Below are 16959 nucleotides of genomic sequence, written 5' to 3'. Positions count from 1 at the left end.
AGAGTGCCTGAATGCTTATGGGCAGGAGCTTCACGGGGCGGCCTACACCTCCAGTGCCGACCTCCAAAGGGATGTTCAACATGCAGTCCTCCGTCAAGCTCAAGCAGAGTCCTTCCCCGATGAGCTGAGACTTCTGAAGTCTGGGAAACATATATCATCTACAAGCAGACTGATTACACTCTCCCCGGAGCTTGATGCTGTTACTGGACTTATTCAGAAGTGGAAGACTGAAAAGAAGGCATTGGAAGTCGGAGATGTAGTCTTGATTGTTGATCCCCAACTTCCTCGCGCCCTCTGGCCTGTAGGCAGAGTCACTCAGGTGTTCCCCGGTGTAGATGGTCGAGTCCGGACAGCCAGTGTAGATGTCAACGGTAAGACCTACACACGAGTTGTGACCCGTCTCATCCAGCTTCCAGCCCTGCCCGAGGACGACTAAGACAAGATATCGACCTTTGTTAGATAAGCGAATTCAGTTCCTGAATTCGGGGGCGGCTGTACAAAAGGCTCGGCTGTCTCTAAGTCACGGATGATTCTGACCAATCAGAATGCTCACCACGGGAGGCGGAGCTGAATCACAGGATAGAGAGAGACACAGCGAATGTGAGAAGATGGAGAGTTTGGCAGCTGTATTCTAGTTCATTCAGAGTTACTTTAAAGACATTGACTTTGAGTTTATACTGATGCTCTAAATGTCCACAAGGGGGCGCTATCCGCACATGAATGCAGTACGAGGGCAGGGTAACATGCCTGGACATGTACTAAGTGGATGATTGCTACATGCAAACAAGAACCGTCGCATAACGCGCGCACATAATGATAAGGTTAATATTCAATAATAACACAATGTACAGCATATAAGTATCTCACAACAAGGAATATCACAGAAATACTCGCGAATGCACTGAATCGAGCAGGCAATACAGGCAGCGCCATGCCAACCGGCCACTCCTCAATCGATACAAGAACAACAGCTGATAAAAAGATAAAGATAAAAATTGTGTTTGGTGGTTAGTTTGTGTGTAAATGTATATTTCTGACTAACGTTTTTCACTTTTGATGTTATTTCTAGCGGGATATTAGTATTATAGTAATTAAATATTCGTTTAGGTATCACCAAAACTCGTTCTATTTTGTTGTAGATCATTAAACCGTTACGCTGCCTCAGAAGCCTGTCCGAAATCAGTTTCATGAGGTGCCTTCGTGCAAAAACGCTACCTGCAAAGTCATTGCCTCATAAGGCAGCGAGGCAGCGAGTCAGCTGCCTAGGCTTTCAGACGCAGCCTAGGAGTTTATTGTTTTCATTCCAGGTAATGTGTGTAAATGTTTTTACTACAATTATAATGTGGTTTATTGTTCTCAGTGGCATCTACGCTAATAGTAGTCTGTTTTTTCATTCTTATTCCGAGGTCACCGTAACCACCCAGATCCAGTCCGTATCCAGTCCAGATGGTGGATCAGCACCTAGAGACGACCTCTACAGCCCTGAATGTCAGCGGAGACCATGTCAGCTAGATGAGCTCCAGTGACAGATCCCCTCCGAAGACCTCATTGGTCATCGGGACAAAACCACGAGAACCAGACAAGTCCTCTGCACAATCTGACCTTTGCTGCAGCCTGGAATTAAACCACGCCATGCTGGTTTCATCTGGCCAGAGGAGAACTGCCCCCCCCTGACTGTGCCTGGTTTCTCCCAAGGTTTTCTACTCAATCTCTGTCACCGATGGAGTTTTGGGTCCTTGCCACTGTCGCCTTTGGCTTGCTTATTTGGGGATGCTTGGCTGATTGCACAGACATTATTGGAAGAGAGCTGAACTGGATGATGTCAACCAATGAACTGACTTTAAAGGGGTCCTATTATGCTCTTTTACAAAGTCTTGATTTTGTTTTGGGGGTGCACTAGAACAGGCTCTCATACTAGGTTGTTCGAAAAACACATTATTTTTCACATATATTACATTATTACAACACCCATAAATGAAAATTTGCTGGTTATTTACTGACCCTTAGGCCATCCAAGATGTAGGTGACTTTTTTTCTTCAAGCCTGTTTAGTCTGTATGAAAAATGTTATAATTGGAGATTGTTTTCATCTGGCCAGAGGAGAACTGCCCCCCCCTGACTGTGCCTGGTTTCTCCCAAGGTTTTCTACTCAATCTCTGTCACCGATGGAGTTTTGGGTCCTTGCCACTGTCGCCTTTGGCTTGCTTATTTGGGGATGCTTGGCTGATTGCACAGACATTATTGGAAGAGAGCTGAACTGGATGATGTCAACCAATGAACTGACTTTAAAGGGGTCCTATTATGCTCTTTTACAAAGTCTTGATTTTGTTTTGGGGGTGCACTAGAACAGGCTCTCATACTAGGTTGTTCGAAAAACACATTATTTTTCACATATATTACATTATTACAACACCCATAAATGAAAATTTGCTGGTTATTTACTGACCCTTAGGCCATCCAAGATGTAGGTGACTTTTTTTCTTCAAGCCTGTTTAGTCTGTATGAAAAATGTTATAAATGGAGATTGTTATTAAATAAAGGCTATTATGTGTTGTAATGTGTGTTTTTAGTGATTGATAAACACCAGTTAATCATTTTTTTAAATTTTAGAAATAACTAAAAATGTTTATGTAGTTCCCCAGCAATTTCTTATGATGCCCAAATATTAAATCTTAGTTGAGGTAACATATAAAACACATGGAGTAAATGGTTAAACTTTACTTGACATAACTTGCTGTAGTTTTCTAAATGTTTGACCAATTACAATTGGAATATAAAACTAGTTCAGTAAAGATTAAGCCAACTAAAAAAATAGCAATTCAGATAACACTTTGAAGACAGAAATTGACTGAACATAAAATTTCTGTGGAACTAGTTACTAAATAATAATTAGTTGAAACAGCTTGAAATTTTTTACAGTGTAGGCTATTTTAAGTTCTTTCTGCAGGAAAAATAAAATGACTGCACAGGTGCCCCCATGTCATACAGTAAGCGCGGTAATACTCCCAGTCTCACACTCCTCATAAACAATTGAAATGCACCTATATAGCCATTTTATTATTAGTACAAAAAATTATAATAATAATAACCTGTTTTGGTCACATACTATTAAAGGCACAATATGTAATTTTCGCCGCTAGAGGGCGTGTATTCCAAATAGACAAAGGCGTAGTTTGATGACGCCGTGACTTGAGTGTGGAATAATGGGATTTGTCGTCTTCATCCCCACAGCCGATGCAATCCGACGGGACTCGGGCAGAAATCATGTTCATGGATGAGCTAATGATTTATTAACGTAGTAGAATGAAGCAGGGTGAGGCTGAAAGCCGTTGAAGCGAAACGAGGCCGCTGAACGAGCGCGACACATGGCTCGAAAGCAGCTGAGCTTTTATTATGCCACAGTCGACCGCTTCCGCTCCTTCCGGTCATGCGTATTTGTGGGAAAAAAAAGCAGCGCTGTTTTATCATAATTGATACGTTTGAAAGTTCTGTTATAATGCTACTCTGTGCGGTCGTCACCGGTCTATTAAAACACACAATATATTAAAGCGTCTTTGGTGTTTTCTACAAAACAAAACCGGAAATCGAGGGGTTATGACGTCATTGCCAGGCGACACAATGACACTACAGACCGTGTCACTAGTTAAAATTGCTTATTTCTCTGGATTTAAGCATTCTTCGAAACATTTGGGATAATGTAAGTACACAAGTCAGCAAAATACATAACACTGTTCTAGTGGTTTTTGGATATTTTAATAAAAAAATCTTACATATTGTGCCTTTAACTGCCCAGCTCCCCCTGCGATCTAGCAGCCCCTCAGCACCTGCGTTCAAAATTCTCTGGCGCCGCCCCTGGAAATAGCCTATGATAATAAAGAAAAAACTAAGCTATAATAAGTGCATATTTATTTTAATAAAGAACATTAAATTTCAAAATAAATGTAAAGTTTTCAGTTTTAACACACCAGTTTCCTTCTGGCGGAGAAACAACCAACAAGCATGTCTTTATTTTACGTTTGCCGCCTCATCATAAGCGCCTCTTATCATAGTAGGCCTAGTTTTTGCAGCATAAATAGCAGGTGCCTTCTCTCAAGACATGACACATGAAGACATTTCATTCAGCTGGTGAGTGTGTGTGTGTGTGTGTGTGAGTGTGTGTGTGTGTGTACCTGTTTTTCTATTCTGGTGGGGACTTAAACCTGACTACATACAGACTCATGGGACTCGTGTCAACGGGTAAACAAGCTAATAAATCACACAGAATGAAGTTTTTTGAAAATCTAAAACTGCACAAAGTTTCCTGTAAGGGGTAGGTTTAGGGGTATTGGTGTAGGGCAATAGAAAATACGGTCTGTACAGTAGAAAAACCATTACGCCTATGGAGAGTCCCCACAAGGATAGCAAACCAGACGTGTGTGTGTGTGTGTGTGTGTGTGTGTGTGTGTGAATCAGGTGGACTCCAATGCCCACAACTCTTCCCGTGATGACGCCGCGGCAGCGCACAACGCGTCTCACGCAACGCTCTGTGTTTTGGAGAAGAACGGAAGATGGCGACCTCAAACAATCCGCGAAAATTCAGCGAGAAAATCGCCCTGCACAACCAGAAGCAGGCGGAGGAGACGGCGGCGTTTGAGGAGGTCATGAAAGACCTGAGCATCACTCGAGCAGCGCGGGTACGTGTGTCAGAAACGGCGGCTAAACGCGCGCATAGCGCAGCTGCTATGTAGGATGCAGCCTGTGTTTGATCTAAGAGCTCTCTTGTCGCCTGAGAGCCGTGACAAATCGGTGAAGGACGGTAATGATGTCCCGGTGGTTGAGCGTAACGGGAGATGCTGAGGATGCTGCTGGAGAGAGATGCTGGACAGATGTCATGCACATCTGCACAGAGACCTGCTCCGGCCTTGAATGCATTGTGATTGCTTTTCGCTCTTTTATTTCTCGTTCTCGTTGTGTGTATCAGAAGCTGCTTATTTAATGACGAAATGTCATTGACCGGGGCAAGTTGTCACACGATGTATATACCCTAGTAACTATTTTAAATTTAAAATCTAAAGGTTTTGTATGTTGGTAAAGTCTGTCCAACTAGGATTTTCATATTTTTGTGAAAGCTGTTGGGTAAAACAAATACATGCAAAAACTAAATCCATTGAAAGCATGTAAAATATATAGCCTATATTTATATATAAAACTAGGTGCCAACACTGAAAAAAAATTGTGTAGAAACAATTGTCATTTAGAAAATGCTTGTAAATTTCATAAACAATTAAAAAAAAAAGAGTAACTGAATTATACATGGAATTTTGACATTTAAAAAAAATCATTTTCAGTATTTTCTTGAAAACCATACTCGAATACTCTGTCTTACAGCTTTTTTTTGTAAAGGCAACTTTTTTTTGTTGTTTAATTTTAAGTACTATATAAACAAAAAATAAAAATGAATTAAAAATGTAAAACATTAAAAATAATAAAAACAACAATTATTTTAATTAAAATGAAAGTGAACACAGAAAATCTAAAAATAAAATCTAATTAATTCAATATATTAACAAAGTCTATAATAGTATGTAAGTGATACAAAAATAAGTCTGGATCAATTTCAATGTAAGGTCAGGGCAAATTGTCACATTCATTATAATTTGTCCAAAACAATGTTTGTTTGTTTGTTTTTTTGTATTCTACTTTTACTTTATTATTTGGTTTATGTTATTTATTAACACACATTTTGTTGAATGTGCTATTTTACTTTCAAGAGTATTTCATACAGAAAAAAAAGTCTTCTCAAATCAGTGTCAACAAACATTGGTCAGCATATGTTAAGTCTGGATCAATTTCAATGTAAGGTCAGGGCAAATTGTCACATTCATTATAATTTGTCCAAAACAATGTTTGTTTGTTTGTTTTTTTGTATTCTACTTTTACTTTATTATTTGGTTTATGTTATTTATTAACACACATTTTGTTGAATGTGCTATTTTACTTTCAAGAGTATTTCATAAAAAAAAAAAAAAAATCTTCTCAAATCAGTGTCAACAAACATTGGTCAGCATATGTTAAGTGAGCTGTATCTTTTTCCTGGGGAAAAATCAACCAATCAGTAATAAAATATAGAATAATGAAAAAATAAACTAACCCTTACAAATATTAATTTGAGGACAATGCTTGGGCAATTTGCTCCAGCCTCTGTTTTCACCTTTTTACTACAAAGCTATTAGTTTGTCCCTTGGTGTTGAACGTATTATATACGTTAGTGTGCGTCACATAAGTCGATACCCATGTTTTGCTACTTTTTATTAACTCTCACTGGTCTGCTTTTCTCATTCTTCACATGATAAAGTGTTTTACTCCATGGTATCTGCTTTACGTTTCATTCATGCATTCATTACGTCATTCACTGCTGCTTTTCACGCACTGTTATTTTGCACAGCTGCAGTTACAGAAGACCCAGTATTTGCAACTAGGCCAGAATCGAGCTCAGTGCTATGGAGGGTCACTGCCCAATGTCAATCAGATTGGAAATAGCAACACTGACCTCCCTTTTCAGGTGAGACCTTAGAAACTTCATAAGTTTGAAAATTCTGTCGTGCACACTATGCTGTCACTTTATGAATGAATTTCCCTTCAGATGATCTAATCACAGTTTCATAAACATCCTAACTGGATAACGCTCCTAGTGCATTCGAAGGGTCATTCCTCATAAGGTGCGGTCACGTTTACCATTGCTCTGTGAAATTTTGCCTGGCAAATTCCATTCATTTCAATAGGCGAAATAGTTCTCCGTGCAGATTTTGCTCATGTTCAGGTTGGTCATGCAGGCAAAAAATGGTCTATTTTCAATGTGACCACACTTTTTTATACAATACCTTTTCAACTTTGTAACTTAAAAGAATTGATTGAAATTGAAAATTGAATTGAATTGACACTTTAACTCTAAATTATAACTAGTTATTATAACTATATACACAATTGGCAAGAAAATGACCCATATTGAGCCTAACAGAGTGGACATAAAAGCTAAAGTTATTCATCACTCAGTGAGATATCGAGAGTTAGCTTATGAGAGGGTGTGTTTATGTTTTTATTCTTTATATTGTCATCCGAGTTCTGTAATTGGAAACAAACAGCTTTTAGAGTGGGGCTAAGAGTTTTAGTCTGCGCTGTTGTTTCGCCACCAAAATGTTGTCACTTCTTGCAAGATGATGCCATTAAGACTTTTGTTAATTAAAGGGATGTTACAAAAGTCTTAACTGGATGGAAAATTATGTTAAGGACAGAAAACTATTGTATTAGCGATATTATCAAAGCCAAAGGCATGTTTTGTTCGAAACCATTTCGATTAGAGAAAGAAAAACTATGAACTTACATCTGTAATGTTTCTTAAGAAATTGCCAGTTTATCATTTTAAAAGTTAGTTCATAAGGGACACTCATATTAGTCCAATATTAGGACCCAAAATGTAATTGACACTTCTGCACTTAAAAATGTCTCAGTGACATTGCATTAGATACAAAATATCAAAGAAGTAATTCTGGAGCTTTTCTTAGTTCTAAAAACATTTTTGTGAAATGTTTGGAATAATGAAAAAATAAACTAACCCTTACAAATATTAATTTGAGGACAATGCTTGGGCAATTTGCTCCAGCCTCTATTTTCACCTTTTTACTACAAAGCTATTAGTTTGTCCCTTGGTGTTGAACGTATTATATACGTTAGTGTGCGTCACATAAGTCGATACCCATGTTTTGCTACTTTTTATTAACTCTCACTGGTCTGCTTTTCTCATTCTTCACATGATAAAGTGTTTTACTCCATGGTATCTGCTTTACGTTTCATTCATGCATTCATTACGTCATTCACTGCTGCTTTTCACGCACTGTTATTTTGCACAGCTGCAGTTACAGAAGACCCAGTATTTGCAACTAGGCCAGAATCGAGCTCAGTGCTATGGAGGGTCACTGCCCAATGTCAATCAGATTGGAAATAGCAACACTGACCTCCCTTTTCAGGTGAGACCTTAGAAACTTCATAAGTTTGAAAATTCTGTCGTGCACACTATGCTGTCACTTTATGAATGAATTTCCCTTCAGATGATCTAATCACAGTTTCATAAACATCCTAACTGGATAACGCTCCTAGTGCATTCGAAGGGTCATTCCTCATAAGGTGCGGTCACGTTTACCATTGCTCTGTGAAATTTTGCCTGGCAAATTCCATTCATTTCAATAGGCGAAATAGTTCTCCGTGCAGATTTTGCTCATGTTCAGGTTGGTCATGCAGGCAAAAAATGGTCTATTTTCAATGTGACCACACTTTTTTATACAATACCTTTTCAACTTTGTAACTTAAAAGAATTGATTGAAATTGAAAATTGAATTGAATTGACACTTTAACTCTAAATTATAACTAGTTATTATAACTATATACACAATTGGCAAGAAAATGACCCATATTGAGCCTAACAGAGTGGACATAAAAGCTAAAGTTATTCATCACTCAGTGAGATATCGAGAGTTAGCTTATGAGAGGGTGTGTTTATGTTTTTATTCTTTATATTGTCATCCGAGTTCTGTAATTGGAAACAAACAGCTTTTAGAGTGGGGCTAAGAGTTTTAGTCTGCGCTGTTGTTTCGCCACCAAAATGTTGTCACTTCTTGCAAGATGATGCCATTAAGACTTTTGTTAATTAAAGGGATGTTACAAAAGTCTTAACTGGATGGAAAATTATGTTAAGGACAGAAAACTATTGTATTAGCGATATTATCAAAGCCAAAGGCATGTTTTGTTCGAAACCATTTCGATTAGAGAAAGAAAAACTATGAACTTACATCTGTAATGTTTCTTAAGAAATTGCCAGTTTATCATTTTAAAAGTTAGTTCATAAGGGACACTCATATTAGTCCAATATTAGGACCCAAAATGTAATTGACACTTCTGCACTTAAAAATGTCTCAGTGACATTGCATTAGATACAAAATATCAAAGAAGTCATTCTGGAGCTTTTCTTAGTTCTAAAAACATTTTTGTGAAATGTTTTAAGAAATTGATGCTTGCTTTGATATTCTGTTACTCAATCCAAAAACATCCAGACATCTTTAAGTGTGGATTAAAGGTCCAAATTCTTTTTACGCTGTGTAGTAGGAATGGCCCGGATCAGCTTTTAAAGCAAAGTATTAACCAAAGATTCGCATTTTTGTCTGGAAAACCTTTTTTATGAATTAGTTAAATGTAACAAAGTTGATGGAAACATGCGTCATTTCCTTCTTTATCATTTTTCTTCATTTATGACACATTAGCATAAGGATGTACGGGATGGTTCTCATCGCTCTGAGCTAGGGCTGGGCCATATAGCTAAAAAATGTATCAACGATATAATGTTTCATATCGTTCGGTATCGATAATTATTGACATTTTTTATAACCTTTTTTAAAACAAAGAGTAATAGAAAAAAAAAAACGTTTAAATTTAACCACTGTATTTTTAAATTAACCCAATTTATTGAGACAAACAGCAAATATTTTTTGTTTTAACAGTCAAACACAAAATAAAAATGTAACAAATATCTAATTTCTAATGTTTTATATGCAGATTAAATAGGTCTGAAGGAAACTTTTGGCTTGTCTCCCGAAGCCACAGGAGTGCGCAATGAGCAAAATAATGCAGCACATTAAATATATTTCTCTAATATTTTGAATGAATAACGCAGCAACTGCGCCTCTTGTGGACTAGACTTATAAAACATTAAAATGCAACAACGTCACTTACATCATCATCACCGCATCTCGCGCTCCACTGATGACGCTCCCAGACGCACACCTAACATTTGATTGTACTATTTTTGCATTCAAATGCAAATGTTTATTTTAAATTCGACTAATATTCTTTTTTTTTTTAATTCACAATCTCATCATCACAGGCAGGCACAGCACTCAATTCAGCATGTGTTCGTGTTTGTGTGTGCGGTCTGCGTCACTCATAGCACGTGCCTATATCGTGCGCTATATCGAACATTTTTTCTATCGTTATCGAAGAGGGTGTACCGTCGATAAATATCGATACCGTTTTATCGCCCAGGCCTACTCTGAGCTTTCATACTGCTAGTCCATCTTCTGCGTGGAGCCGGTTTTGTGCTTTTATTTGCCCAACACTGCAGCAAAAGTCCTGATGCCTTGTGAAAACACATTTGAAGATCACTTAAATCCGATTCTTTTACAGACGACAGTTTTAGACACCAGTCGGACGTCCCGACATCACGGCCTGGTGGACCGCGTGTATCGTGACAGGAATCGCATCGCTTCTCCGCATCGTAGACCTCTCTCTGTGGACAAGCATGGACGTCAGATATCCTTCAGCTTTATTAAACACTGCCAAGTTTTACTCAACTGATATGTATTTCCATGTGCGTGTGTGAGACATTGTCCTTAACCCTAATTACATCGACAGCTGTCCCTATGGCTCAGTATATCTGTCACCACCTCCCGACACAAGTTGGAGAAGGTAAAGCAGCTTTTCTCATAACCTAATCAACAAAACATGCTCAAAGGTCATAAATCATAGTGTTTTTATGTGTTCCCACCTCTGCTGGTCTGCTGCAGAACCAACTCTGACTCTGCTCTACACCAGAGCGCTGTGAATCCAGCTCCACAGGACACTTTTGTTGGTGGATCTCAGGAACTGCAGTCGAAAGGAGTAAAAACATGTACGAATTTGGGAGTTTTTTTTCCATTTTTGTTAGCTGTTGCTATGCTGCATGAAATTAAAATTCATTTTCATTTCAAATACATCTTCAGGCCTTTAAGGTGTAGATGAGTTTGTTTCTTCATTAAAACAGTTTTTGAGAAATGTAGCATTACACCACTGGCTCACCAATGGATGCTCTGCAGCGAATGGGTGCCGTCAGAATGAGAGTCCAAACAGCTGATAAAAACATCACAATAATCCACAAGTAACCCTCACCACTCCAGTTCATCAATTAAAGTCTTGTGAAGCAAAAAGCTGCGTGTTTGTAAGAAACAAATCTATAAATACGTTTTTAACCAAATAATTTCCGACTAAAATACAAATCCCCTATCCACAATATTGCTTTCTCCAGTGAAAAAGTAGTCTCACCTGAATCAGGAGAGATATATGCACAGATCATGCACTTTTTACAAGTAAAAACCGTTCTAAACAAATATGTTGGTGGATTTTGATGTTAGAGAACAACAGGGGACGGATCTTTTTCACTGGAGGAAGCGTTATTATGGATTTTGGCCAGAAGCGATGGCTTAAAAGTTGAATGACGCCTTAATGATGAAGCTGTTTCTTACAAACACGCAGCTTTTTGCTTCACAAGACATTAATTGATGAACTGGAGTGGTGTGAATTACTTGTAATGTTTTAATCAGCTGTTTGGACTCTCATTCCGACGGCACCCATTCACTGCAGAGGATCTACTGGTGAACAAGTGATTTAATGCTACATTTTCCAAAACTATCACCATGAAGAAACAAACTGGCCTGAGGATGAGAATGTTTTCATTTTGGGGGTGAATGGCTCCTTTAACAAAAGTATTTCTCTGCTTATTAATATTTTAAAAACTTTTGTCTGCCAAAAGTCATGATGTGGTTCAACTAACATGCAGAAACATGCAAAAAAATAAAAAAAAGGACCCCTGTAGATCCTCATCACTGACTGTCAAGGTCAAAAAGTCTCTTAAAATATCAGATAATTTGACATTTTTATGTAGTAAAATGTCATATTGGTGACTCCTCAAAACATAAGGATATGTACTCTATGAATTAATATTGAAATTATGGTGTAAGGAAAATAAGTTATTATTTTTTACTTAGTGGTTACATCATATGACAAAACCAACATGGATATAAAGAGAACATGGCATGTGTTTTAATTAGATTTTTAAAATATTCTTTTTATTGTGGACCCTTTCCACTGTCATTGACCTACATGTATATGTGATATGTTTTTTTCTCATGTACAATGACCTGGTAGGAGTTCATCCATATCTCCCTCTCTTTCTGCAGTGCTGTTGCTCACCCCTCCAGATACAGAGGACACTGAATCAGAGATGGAGCAAGACGAGCCCAAAGCATCTCTGCATACAGAGTCCTGTGACGTTCCTGGGATTAAGTGAGTTTATCATGACTAAAACTTTTTTCCCCATGTGCTGGAAATCATGCAACACTTAAATAACCTTTGAATTAGCATGAGTAGAGACAATGAAGTGTGGCTGCAACTTTAGATCCTAAATTGACACTCACCATGTGCCAAATTGAGGTAAAAATGGTCTGAAGGAAAATTAAATGGTAAAATATAGTTTGGGTAAATAATTGGTCAATGGAACCGCAACATTATATGGCTTTATTTGAACTGTATGAATGAAACTCTGACTTGCTGATATAAGTGGTATGACAGATTCAGACACACTGTACAGATCTCCTCCTATAGAAAACATCTATCACAACTTGTCTGCAAAATTTTTTGTTTTGGATTATTCCTCACATTAAGCATCCATAATGAAAATTTAAAAAGTTTTAATGCAGTTTCGCAGAGAGGAAAAAATGTTTCTGAAAACTTTACAATGAGGCTCCATTTGTTAATATTAGTTATTATTTTAATCACATTAGTGAACATGAATTAACAATCAAAAGTTACTTTTCAAACATGGACTTTTCAACATTTACTAATACATTATAAAAATCAAAAGCTGCATCTGTTGATATTATTTAATGGACCTGAGTTAACATGAACTAGCAATGTACAGTTGTATTTTTACTAACATTAACAAAGATTATTAAATAGTGTAACAAATGCATTGCTCATTGTTATTTAATGCATTTACCAACATTAACTAATGGGGCTTTATTATAAATTGCTACTCAAATGTTTATGGCTGGTATTATGACAGAATATAGAAAGTGAATATAGAAATTAAGTTTTAATGACTTTTTTTTTTGAATTGTGAGATTAATTCCTCACAAATTCCTATTACTTAAATATAAAATAAAATGCTAAATAATTTTAGTTTTGAAAGTGTATAGATTTTATACTGCCTTAAAGCTTATTTAAAGATATTACTGAGATTTACTCATTTACATGTGTCTCTCTTAGATGTGTTGCATCATATAGCATCTCACTGCATATTCTGTTTGATATTTCCAGCATATTTCCATCTCCTGATCAAGAAATGAATAGCTCTTTGATGCCAGCTGCTCACAGCACCGGCGGCTCCTTACCTGATCTGACAAACATCCCGCCCCCTCGCCCAATATCAGCCCACAGCCGCCCACTCCCACGCTGCCATGTGCCGTCTCCCCCCAGATACCCATCGCACAGGTAAGCCAGACTCCAGCCTGCCCAAACAGCACGGCTTGTGTTTGAATTCAGAATATGTGTGATTAAAGGACCATCATTTAATTTCTAGCAATCTATGAGGTCCCAAGAAAGTCTGATTCTAATATTTAAATGAGGGATGCACCAGTGTATTGGCCAATAATCAGTATGGCTTATTAAAGCAATTATCTGCACTATCAACCATTGTTTAAAAACTGAAGACGATCAGAGCAGATTCTATTCTGTCCAGAATGCTGTAGAACCTCAGTTCAAGCAGCAGCGCGGAGCACAAGTCTTTTCCACTTATAAGGTGTAGTGCAAAATAAATATGAATGAACATCAGAACATCAATTGGTCTCTGTTGTTAATTTTAACCTCTAATATTATAGCAGTGTACCAAATGAGAGGCTTCCCTGTATAGTTTACAGCATTAGTTGGAAGAGATTGCTTTCCTTTAGAAAACCAAACTATTGGTACCTGCAGATTTCAATTTTGAATAATTGGCAGAGAAATGTAGTATGGGTGCATCCATTTTTTTTTTGAAAAAATGACAATCAAACAGTTGAGATTACAAAATCTAAAATTATCATTTGAAAGCAGTTTTTTTTAATTGCCTATTGTGAAGTGCTTTATAATTGCATTTTCATTAATTTGATTGATTTTTCTATTATTATTTTCCAATAATAATTTGAATTTTTTTCTGAACATTTTCTGTTTTCATTTGAAAGTTTTTGTAAGTTTGTTGTGTGTTTTTGTCATATTTAGTTTGTTTTTAATGTGTCTAAGTAGTTTTATTCATTTTTATTAAAATTTTAGTTTTAGTTATTTTAGTGTTTCAAGTTAAACTAAATGAAATTGAGAAATGTTTCCTCTGCATCAAAGGTCTTTTAAGTTCTTATTTCAGTTAATGCTTATTTTATTTCAAATAACGAAGATGTTTTATTTTTAGTTTCGGTTTTAGTGAACTATAATAACCCTGGATCATTGACAAAGAATTAGTGTAAATATATGAGTATGAATATTCTGATTTGTTGACGGTCTGTTGTTGTCATAGCCGATGACGATGGACAGCCTGTCTCTGGAGCAGCAGCTGTCTCAGTACTCACTGCTGAGTTTACTGAACGACCTGCAGAAACAGCCACACAGCCTCCCTCAGAACATTCGTCTCATACGCCTCCTGCCTCTCACCGTAAGTTCCACCCCCAACACCACCAGCCAATCACAGACAGCCACAAGCGGAACTGCCAGCTCGGTATGTTTTTCTTCTGCTGTACACAGTTTGCTTTAGGTTGATAGGGTTAATTCAGATATGTATCTCTTTCTCCCAACAGTACCGCAGTCAGACCGGCTCTTCAGCCAATCAGTCACCCTCATCTCCAGTGTCCAATCAGGGTTTCTCACCCGGCGGCTCACCACAAGTAAGCATAACACTTCTATGGTTTCATTCTTCATTTGATGATTTTTTTGTAATTTATTGGCATCTCAGTGTGTACTTCTCTCTGCATTGCCGCCTATTTCAGTGCACTCACTTTGTAGTCTTTCATACACTACCGGACAAATGTTTGGAAAAAAATATTTTCTCTTATGCTCACCAAGACTGAATTTAATTGATTAAAAAAAGATATCTGCTTAAAAATATGTAAAATTTTTGTGATGCAAAGCGTCATTACTCCAATCTTCAGTGTCACATGATCTTCAGAAATTATTCTAATTTGCTGCTCAAGAAACATATCTTATTATTTTCTTTGTTGAAATATATTTCTAAAATTTTTGTGGAAATCATGATAAAGGATTGTTTGATGAATACAAAGTTAAAAAGAACAGCATTAATTTGAAATAGACATCATTTTAACAATATAAATGATTTATTTTGATCAATTAAATGTGTCCTTGCTGAATAAAAGTATTAATTTTTCAAAAATCTTTAGAAAAAATCTAAAAATCTTAGACTAAACTTTTGAATAGCACATCAGGGTTTCTACAAAATATTAAGCAGTGCAGCTGTTTTCAACATTGATAATAATGAGAAATGAGCAGCAAATCATCATATTAGTATGATTTCTGAAGATTCATGTGACACTGAAGACTGGAGTAATGATGCTGAAAATTCAGCTGCGCATAACAGGAATACATTATATTTTAAAATACATTCAAATAGAAAATTGTAAAATTAAATTGTAATAATATTTCACAATATTGCTGTTTTTACTGTATTTTGGATTAAATCAATTCAGCCTTGGTGAGCACAAGAGACTTATTTTAAAAACATTGAAAAATTATAACTATTCCAAACTTTTGATCAGTAGTAGTATTCGGTATGTGGCTAATTTTCTTCAGATGTATTGCTCATAATGTGTGTCTTTACAGCATATTCAGGTGGTTGGAAGCATCTTTGGAGATTCATTTTATGATCAGCAACTTCCATCCAGACAGACCAATGCCCTTTCAAACCAGGTACATGTGCTTTATGTACATGTGCATATTATGTATATACAGTTTAGTAGTATTACAGTAATATTTCTTTATTGATTTTATTTTAATAATTTGATGAAATTATATTAATAATAATAATAATAAATGCATAAAATAAATCACTAAAATTGATATTAGATGTGTTTTACCAAGTTGTTCTGCTGTATTTTTAAGAAATAATGCACATACAGTTTCATGGCCTGTATGAATGAATGAATGAATAAATAAATATGTATGTATGAATGTACGTATGTATGTATAACATGTTACAATTGTATAATATGTTAAAAAAAATTTTATTTAATTTATTGTTCAAATGACTTTAAAACTCTCATGCTGATGGAGAAGCTGGAGCAGTTCAACATGAACATGATGGAGAATCCGGGCGGCTCTAGTCACTGTTCAACACTGAACTACACACAAGCAGCCATGATGGGTCTAACCGGGAGCCACGGCTGTCAGCAGGACGCACAGCAGCTTGGTTACAGTAGCCATGGCAACATCCCCAACATCATTCTCACAGGTATTGTGTGTCTTTTGCTTCAACATCAACTTCTCTATACAAATGTCTTTCCAAGAGATGTCAGAGAGGTACATTTATAATTGCACTGAGGGTCTTTAATATCTATACCTGTGCCTTTCAACCTTTTTGGGGTCTATCCATTATCCAGGTCCTTTAGCGCCCCCCACACAATAAGCATACTTGTTAATTATTCCAACAGGATTTCACTTAAATTTCTAGTTTGTTTCGCCTGCATCCTCATATGAGGACATTATATTTTAGTGAATTTCTCTGAGACTATACATGCCACAGTTTTAAGTCTGGATGTCCTGTACAGAGCACATTCAGGGCTTTTCAGACATACTGAATGCTTGGATGTTTCACTATGAGCAATCCCTCTGCTTGGTCTTCAAAAATGTCTGATTTTAATGTAGTGACACTCTTATGGAAATATGATAGTATTTTGTAATTATCATTTAAATCTAATTTTTAAACTGTGTGTCATAAATCAACATCTCGGGAAAATGTTATGGGGTTTCAAATCAAAATATGACTTTCTGTTACGAAACAGGACGTTGATTTCATACATGTCCTCATATGAGGACACCGGGACTAAAAGCATGTTTATTACGCATTTTGGGAGACACAACAAATGAACAG

At 36.7% G+C, this 16959-nt stretch overlaps 1 pseudogene; it reads left to right on the top strand.

Annotated features, from left to right (window-relative positions):
• Nucleotides 1–4497: 4497 nt before the first annotated feature.
• Nucleotides 4498–16959, top strand: part of LOC107680481 (CREB-regulated transcription coactivator 1-like) — a 14036-nt pseudogene continuing 1574 nt past the window's right edge.

Source organism: Sinocyclocheilus anshuiensis, unplaced genomic scaffold (assembly GCF_001515605.1).
Source record: "Sinocyclocheilus anshuiensis isolate Anshui unplaced genomic scaffold, SAMN03320099.WGS_v1.1 scaffold308, whole genome shotgun sequence".
NCBI classification, from domain to species: domain Eukaryota; kingdom Metazoa; phylum Chordata; class Actinopteri; order Cypriniformes; family Cyprinidae; genus Sinocyclocheilus; species Sinocyclocheilus anshuiensis.
The sequence above is the reverse complement of the archived record's forward strand: the minus strand, read 5'-3'. Positions and strand labels throughout refer to the sequence as shown.